Source organism: Salmo trutta, chromosome 13 (assembly GCF_901001165.1).
Source record: "Salmo trutta chromosome 13, fSalTru1.1, whole genome shotgun sequence".
Classification (NCBI taxonomy): domain Eukaryota; kingdom Metazoa; phylum Chordata; class Actinopteri; order Salmoniformes; family Salmonidae; genus Salmo; species Salmo trutta.
Genome location: NC_042969.1, coordinates 69358914 through 69368003, shown reverse-complemented (window position 1 = coordinate 69368003; position 9090 = coordinate 69358914). Strand labels below are relative to the sequence as shown.

The 9090-nt window shown below is 41.1% G+C and overlaps 1 long non-coding RNA gene across 2 annotated transcripts; it reads left to right on the top strand.

Annotated features, from left to right (window-relative positions):
• The first annotated feature begins 3000 nt into the window (after nucleotides 1-3000).
• LOC115204943 (uncharacterized) lies at nucleotides 3001-6642 on the top strand. 2 transcript variants are annotated; one of them, XR_003880537.1, is made up of 3 exons: nucleotides 3001-3069; nucleotides 4579-4721; nucleotides 6492-6642. It is a non-coding gene; the product is annotated as an uncharacterized LOC115204943 (long non-coding RNA). The 2 variants fall into 2 exon arrangements; XR_003880536.1 differs by lacking the exon at nucleotides 6492-6642 and having other exon boundaries at nucleotides 4579-4802.
• Nucleotides 6643-9090: the final 2448 nt, after the last annotated feature.

The window sequence follows — 9090 nt, the reverse complement described above, 5'->3', positions numbered from 1 at the left end:
CAGTGTCACGATCAAAGATATGATCAAGAGCCTCACATACACCCTCTCCGAGTTGGGCATCTCCGGCGCGGCTCACTCTTGGATTGCGTCCTACCTGACAGGTCGCTCCTACCAGGTGGCATGGCGAGAATCCGTCTCCGCACCACATGCTCTCACCACTGGTGTCCGCCAGGGCTCAGTTCTAGGCCCTCTCCTATTCTCGCTATACACCAAGTCACTTGGCTCTGTCATATCCTCACATGGTCTCTCCTATCATTGCTACGCAGACGACACACAATTAATCTTCTCCTTTCCCCCTTCTGATAACCAGGTGGCGAATCACATCTCTGCATGTCTGGCAGACATACCAGTGTGGATGACGGATCACCACCTCAAGCTGAACCTCGGCAAGACGGAGCTGCTCTTCCTCCCGGGGAAGGACTGCCCGTTCCATGATCTCGCCATCACGGTTGACAACTCCATTGTGTCCTCCTCCCAGAGTGCTAAGAGCCTTGGCGTGACCCTGGACAACACCCTGTCGTTCTCCGCTAACATCAAGGCGGTGACCCGATCCTGTAGGTTCATGCTCTACAACATTCGCAGAGTACGACCCTGCCTCACACAGGAAGCGGCGCAGGTCCTAATCCAGGCACTTGTCATCTCCCGTCTAGATTACTGCAACTCACTGTTGGTGAGGCTCCCTGCCTGTGCCATCAAACCCCTACAACTGATCCAGAACGCCGCAGCCCGTCTGGTGTTCAACCTTCCCAAGTTCTCTCACGTCACCCCGCTCCTCCGCACACTCCACTGGCTTCCAGTTGAAGCTCGCATCTGCTACAAGACCATGGTGCTTGCCTACGGAGCTGTGAGGGGAATGGCACCTCCGTACCTTCAGGCTCTGATCAGTCCCTACACCCAAAGAAGGACACTGCGTTCATCCACCTCTGGCCTGCTCGCCTCCCTACCTCTGCGGAAGCACAGTTCCCGCTCAGCCCAGTCAAAACTGTTCGCTGCTCTGGCACCCCAATGGTGGAACAAGCTCCCTCACGACACCAGGACAGCGGAGTCAATCACCACCTTCCGGAGACAACTGAAACCCCACCTCTTTAAGGAATACCTGGGATAGGATTAAGTAATCCTTCTACCCCCCCCTACCCTCCCCCCCCAAAAGATATAGATGTACTATTGTAAAGTGGTTGTTCCACTGGATATCATAAGGTGAATGCACCAATTTGTAAGTCGCTCTGGATAAGAGCGTCTGCTAAATGACGTAAATGTAAATGTAATACAGTATATTGTTTGGTCATTGTGCTGCCACAGAATGAATTGTGAGCAAGGCCTCAAAAAAGCTTTATATGCCAGAGCTGATAAAGAAGTTCTATATATTATTGAAACAATGTTGCGATTGTTTGTGAGAATTGGTGTCTATTTAATCAGCCCCGCCATAGCAATATTCACGCACCATCTTTGTTTGCAACCTTGTGCCCCTACTGTACATACACACTGCAAATTCCAAAATGGGAAATGCCTGTGGAGTCTTATACTAGTAGGCTTCTACAGTACCCAAAAAATATTCTGCAATTCTGTTTGACTCTGGGGAAAAAGGTACTGTGGATTCATTTAGATAAGAGTCTTTTGATTGTTTTGCTGCAGTGCCATTCTTGAGAAAGGAATGATCCCTCAAATGCTGAACAGTCAAATAACCCTATTACTGTTTCCCGGAATGTATCCCTACAAGTGAAATAGCTTTTAAGATGTGTACTTACCTTAAGAATGATCATTCTTGCATGCTTCACTGGTGACACTGCACCACTGTATTAAGAGTAATTTGTGCTATTAGTCATGTCAATTACTTCTGTTTTACTAACTTATTATGACACAACTTTCTTGAAATTGTCGTTTTTATTGCTCGCTATTTCAAGATAATGACATATAACTGAATTACTGTATGTAATACACATAGTAAAATGCTTGCACAGATAATAAAGCAAGGCTTGCACTATGTTATGATGAATGCTAAAGACATATTTTGCCCGTTATGAGGTAATACTGTGAAATTCAAAGCACATTTCACATTACAGAAGGTACCTATTTTTAAGCAGAACTGCCTTTATCAGAGAGAAGAAAAAACATATGGCTAATTTCAAAATAAATTAAGAACCAAGGTAATGTATTTATTTTCTTTTTATGAATGAGCCAAAATACAGCCTGTTGAGCTGGCTCAAATCAGGGGCTAAACTGCCTGTTCTGGGCAACTGTGTGGCAACAGGTGCTCCCACTGTCTCCTCTGATGGATATCATAGCCAGGCTCTCCCTGGGATTCTCAGAGGCAGCGTAATCCAGCTAAATCTCCCTGTAATTTAGGAAGGATTGGGTTCTTCAGATGAGCTAGTGGAAACCTCCCTGGTTGTGTGGGAGTTCAACAGAACCAAATTTGGCCCTGCATGAAAAGCAGACAGATTTATTTTTACGTCTCTATAGCAATCCACCTTTGTCTGCATCCAGAACCATAGCCCGGGCTTCTACTGAAAAAAAACAACAGCTGGTGTACGTTTGCTACTGTTAGTCATATTTAGTTTGTGTGCAGTCCTTAGAGATAGATCGACACTTGAGTGTACTGTATGTAAAGTGTATTATGTTTTGTCCACTGCAGTTTCTGAATATTCTTTTCACAATTTATTCAGTCACCATAATGTTACATTGAAAACATGCCTACAGAGACCTACACACATCTTGTTTAAAAAAAAGTATTCAATCAATTAACAGTAGATATAATCTTGTTTCCTTCCTTATCTTCAAGACAATCCTCCTTTGTATTGTAGTATTGCTGCTGGACAAAAGAGGAATGTGTAGAGCACAGTAGGTTTGACTTGTTCAGCTTGCTCAGTGGCAGGAAAGAGTTAAAGGGGACTGGTTTCTGAGGAGCAGGATGCTCTCTGCTGTCATGTGTTACAGTGTCATCAAGGCAACTCGCTCTGAGCTCACCCAGCAGGTTGCTCTCAGCGCACACATGCACCCACACACACACACACACACACACACACACACACACACACACACTGAGAGCCCAGCCAGGATTACTGTCAGATGGTGAGTACATCATGGCTGACTGAGCACTTGAATGTGACAACAGTTTCCTTTCACCTGAGAAGGACAGAAGAGAAGGAAGAGAGGAAAAAGGAGTAATTGTGAAGGGTGATGAAGAAGATATTTGTTTATTTATATAGAACATCTCTGCCAAGGGGAAAATAAGGTTTTTATTTCCCCACTGTGCCGTGGTGCTGATAGATTTATTGCCTTAATAAAATAAAGAATTTGTAACAAGGATCCTTGTCTAATAACTATTGAGAAATTGAAAACCTTCTGAGATAGAGATCTACAATGAACAAGCATTTTTTTCCATGGGGATGGTGTGGGAGGTCTTCAGCCGACTTTGAGGTTTTAATGAAATTAAGAGAAAATAAATTATGTTCATACTGTGCCAGAGATGCCAGAGAGACCTTTGTTCTCAATTACCTCATCCTAATGCTGCTCTTATGAATGATTTGTGTAAATGCATTTAATTTGATGATGTTTTGAATGTCGAATAATATTTTTGGGAAGTTATTGACTGACTTCATTTTAGATCGTTGGGAAAACCTTTGTTGATGTTCTGCACAATAGAAAACATTGGTTCGTTAACACATCATAGAGGTGTACCGATTATTACAACATAGAATTAAGAATTAGAAACCTAATAATATTTGTATATAATCTCTATGTTGCCTTATTCGTTCATCTGGTTAAATACCATTTTTTTATTAAGAAATGTATGGGGTGGAGCAGTGTCATCCGATACAGGATGAATATTATTGACATAGAGGATGGGTATTATTAACATTGAGAACAGGCATTATTAACACAGAGAACAGGTATTATTAACATAGAGGACAGGTATTATTAACACAGAGGACAGGTATTATTTGCTGTTTATCTTAGCAACTGATCTGTTTGTTTAATAAACAAATTAGGCATATTTGGGCAGTCTTGACACAAAATTTTGAACAAAAATGCAATGGTTCATTGGATCAGTCTAAAACGTTGCACATACACTGCTGCCGTCTAGTGGCCAGAATATATATTGCACCTGGGCTGGAATAATACTTTATGGCCTTTCTCTTGCATTTTAAAGATAATGGTACAAAAAAAATACAAAAGAACGGTTGGTTTTTTCTTTGTATTATCTTTTACCAGATCTAATGTGTTATATTCTCCTACATTCCTTTCACATTTCCACAAACATCAAAGTATTTTCTTTCAAATGGTACCAAGAAAATGCATATCCTTTCTTCAGGGCCTGAGCTACAGGCAGTTAAATTTGAGTATGTCATTTCAGAAAGAAAATTGAAAATAGGTGCGGATCCTTAAGAGGTTTAAAAAAAGGTTCATACATTTTTTTTTATAATAATTGGTACACACACTTCACCACAGTGTTCTCCACTCTATATAATATATGTTTATAGGTGTGTTGTTTATTTGATGCATTGCTAAAATAAAGATTCAATAAAATAAGTAATAAACTTGAGTTCTTACTGATTTTTATTTCTTTATCTCCAATAGTGGTAAAGACTGACTTCAAAGAGACAACATTCAAGTCCTCCATCCCCCACTTAGTCTGACTGCTGCTCTCTCTGGCTCCACAACAAACCCCCGCCCAGCCATCTAGAGGTGTGAATACCCAGCCAGCCGACAAGTAGAGGATGGTAAGTGCTTAACAGCAGAAAGAGACTTGGGACCAGCAGCACAATCTTGTGTGGGGGTTTTCTAAATACTGTAAAAAAAAATATCTGTACTTTGTGTGTGGTTTGTGGTGTGTTCACTTATGACATAAGATCAGTGTTTGCTGCTAACTTGGCCCTTATCTTATATATTTCACTTCTGTGTTTGGAGACATTGGATCAGCATTCTTGTCACGTCTCCTGTTAGTACATTTTATTTAGGGAAGCTTTAATCCATAATGTATGACATTCCTGGGAGTGTGCAAACTTGTAATTGTTATTAACATAGCATTTTTGTAGGTTTTCTATAGTTGTATCAATTTACCAATTTACCAATTCGGCCACTTGGAGGCCACTTGGGCACATTTGGGCAAATCGTGAAGGACACCTGGGTGACTTCATACTAAATGTCATGTAGCTTGCCCATTCTTGAAGTTATCAGTCTGAAACTTTGCACATACACTGTTTCCCTCTTGTGGACACCATCTAGCTGAATGTGTGGCTTTTCTCTTGCATTTCAAAGATTATGGTACAAAAACAATACAAAAAAAGTTTGTTTTTTCTTTGTATTTTCTTTTACCAGATCTAATGTGTTACATTCTCCTACATTATTTTCACATTTCCACATACTTCAAAGTGTTTGCTTTCAAATGGTATCAAGAATATGCATATCATTGCTTCAATGCCTGAGCTACAGGCAGTTAGATTTGGGTATATCATTTTAGGTGAACATTTATAAAAAGCGGCTGATGCAGGACTGGTATGGAGGGAAAGTATTATTAACATAGAGAACAGGTGTTATTAACATACTGTAGAGCACAGGTATTACATACAGGACAGGTATTATTCACTGTTTATCTTAGCAACTGCTCTGTTTGTTTAACCCTGCACACACGACAATGTAGTGAAGTACATGTTGCATAATGAGCAAGCTAGCTATTTGGATGCGGGTGTGGGTGAATGTGTATACTTTATCAGGTGTCTCTTTCAACTAAATGTTTTACTTCTTCCAAGGTATTGGCGTTAAGCAAATCATTTCTGACATTGTGTCAGTCCTGGCAAAAACTTTGTCAATTGCTATTCTGGGTCTTTGACTTGCTCTGGGCCTGTTGATAAAGAGTCATCAACCATTATTTTGCCTCCAAGGCCGTCAGTGAACAATCATCCATTGTGCCCTTCGTCACTGACCCACCTATAACATTAAAAAGACTATCAAAATACAAGATGTTCAACGGAGGTTAGGAATAGGAATATCTAAAGTCATTCATATCACACTTTTTTTAGGCAAGCATTTTAGAGGATACCCAACATACTTTGTGTGTGTATACTGAACAAAAATATAAACGCAACATCAAATCAAATCAAATGTTATGTACGCAGAAGGCAGACGTTTTACGTGCCCCCAACCGATTGTTTTTTTGTTTCTTTATCTGCGTTGTTTGTAACTTATTTTTTACAACAATTTCAAAGATTTACTGAGTTCAGTTCATATAAGGAAATTAGTCAACTGACATACATTCATTAGGATCTAATCTATGGATTTCACATGACTGGGAATACAGATGCATCTGGGAATACAGTTGCATCTGTTGGTCTCAGAAACCTTTTAAAAAAAGCTAGGGGTGTGGAACAGAACATCAGTCATTATCTGATGTGATAACCCTTTTGCCTCATGCAGTGTGACACGTCTCCTTGAGTTGATCAGGCTGTTGATTGTGGCCTGTGGAATGTTGTCCCATTCTTCTTCCTTGGCAGTGCGAAGTTGCTGGATCTTGGCGGGAACTGGAACATGTTGTCGTACACATCGATCCTGAGCATCCCTAACATTCTCAATGGGTGAAATGAGTATGCAGGCTATGGAAGAACTGGGACATTTTCAGCCTTCAGGAATTGTATACAGATCCTTACGACATGGGGCTGTGCATTATCATGCTGATTAGGTAATGGCGGCGGACGAATGGCACGACAATGGGCCTCAGGATCTTATCACGGGATCTCTGTGCGTTCAAATTGCCATTGATAAAATGCAATTGTGTTTGTTGTCCATAGCTTATGCCTGCCCATACCATAACCCCACCTCTACCATGGGGCACTCTGATCACAATGCTGACATCATCAATCCGCTCACCCACACAATGCCATACACGTGGTCTGCCATTGTCAGGCCGGTTGGACATACTGCCAAATTCTCTAAAATGACTTTGGAGGTGGCTAATGGTAGATAAATCAACATTCAATTATCTGGCAACAGCCCTGGAGGACATTCCTGCAGTCAGCATGCCAATAGCACGCTCCCTCAAAACTTGAGACATCTGTGGCATTGTGTTGTGTGACAAAACTACACATTTTAGAGTGGCCTTTTATTGTCCCCAGCACAAGGTGCACCTGTGTAATGATCATGATGTTTAATCAGATTCTTGATATGCAACACCTACCAGGTATATGGATTATCTTGGCAAAGGAGAAATGCTCACTAACCGGGATGTAAATAAATTTGTGCACACATTTTGAGAGAAAAAAGCTATTTGTGTGTATAGAACATTTCTGGGATCTTTTATTTCAGCTTATGAAACATGGGACCAACACTTTACATGTTGCATTTATATTTTGTTCATTGTATTTTGCATGCTTTATTGTCAATCAAGGGGTTGCCATGCAATGGGAGGAAAGACAGCCTGCTGACAAGAGGTACATGATAAGAGGACAATGTCCTCACGCCCACTCCATGTCATCCACAACCCTCCAAATTACGCAGGACGTCTTAGATGGCCTGCTATACCTACACTACAGTGTCTCTTGTCTTCACTACTGCCATACCAATCCCCTGACAGCAGCAGGCCCTAAGTAAACCGGACTTAAGTCATGGAAGTGGAGTCCCCAATGGCTGTTATTAGAGCAGCACACAAACACTAACTCTCCCGCCTCCCATGTCACAGCACTCAGATTTATGGCAGCTCTTCCTCTCGTCACTTCAACCTCCGTCCAGACTGCTGATGGGAAGGAGCAGCTCACACTTTGACAGCACGAAAGCACTTGTGTTGACACGACCTGAGTGATTTAGCACCATGAAATGCAGAGATATGGGGTTTAAATAACTATTGTAGACCCATCTGAGTGAGGCAGTCAAGGAAAGCAGAAGAGGTGGCCTTGAGTCCGAAGTGTATTCTTGACAGCACGGTTATCAGGCTCACTAGTGTAATTTACTGTGAAATTGATGACCACTTTACTTCTGTAGACTGTCCTATAATCTTTTGAGTGGTTTCAAGATTATTTAATCAAATTCATGAAAACGTGATCATTTAAGAGATACAGTATATAAAATTATGTTTGTGTTTGTGGATGAATTCACTTGTACCAGGTGCCTTTTTATTAAGATTTGGGATTAGCTTTAAATTTCTATACGTTTTTGCACTTTAAAAAAAGCTTTAAAAATGTGTGTAATAACAAAGTAATTAACATAATCAAAAGTAATATCATTTCCAAGATTCGGAATGAAAATCAGTAGCAGTTGTGTTGCCTTTTAGCATCCCTGAAACTGGACCAGGTGAAGGTGAGAGGGGTCAAAGCCAGATTTAGAGAGACTACGCCTGGATGTCTGACCTCGCACTCACGCTGGTTCAACTGGTAGATAAGAAGTGAAATTGAACAAACACACTTCCACACCTCTCTGTTGTCTTTCCCATGTCCACCGTGAAATCAGGAGGTCCTGGAGCAGAGAGTCCACATATCTGTGTGACATGATACACTGAAGGGCCTGGGGATCACTCTCCCATCCTATTTTTTTTACACCAGATGTCCCAGAATGCCATTGCATATGAGGGGGTGGAGGATGAGAGAAAGTGTCCTCTCAGATGACTTGTCCATCTGTCACTAGGATTGAGTTATAAAGAGTTGTGATATTGGGACTATTCATTTCAAACAATTAACCCCCCAACACTGAAGAAAATCCCCATAGGGGCTGTTCCTTTGGTAGAAGAAAGATAGTGAAACTTTTTCTTTATTTATTTTGATGACCATGAGATCACATCTAGCACAGTGTTTCTCTCTCTCTCACTCTCTCTCTCTCTTTCTTTCTCTCCCTCTATCATTCTTAAAGCCATTCGGGTGGACATTTTGTTAATCTTTCTTTTGTTCCCTACGGTCTAATCAGGAAGAACCTCGTCCCTGCATATTAGGGAAATCAAATCATTACCACCCACACCACAGGAAAGAAAAACATCATCATTCTCTGATGCATTTTCAGGCTGCTACTAGAGTGTATGTCACTATGCTTTTTCACATTAGCGTGGGTTACTTGTGCTTTGATTTATTTAGGTTCAGAGACAGCGCAACTTAACTGATTGATTTATGTGTT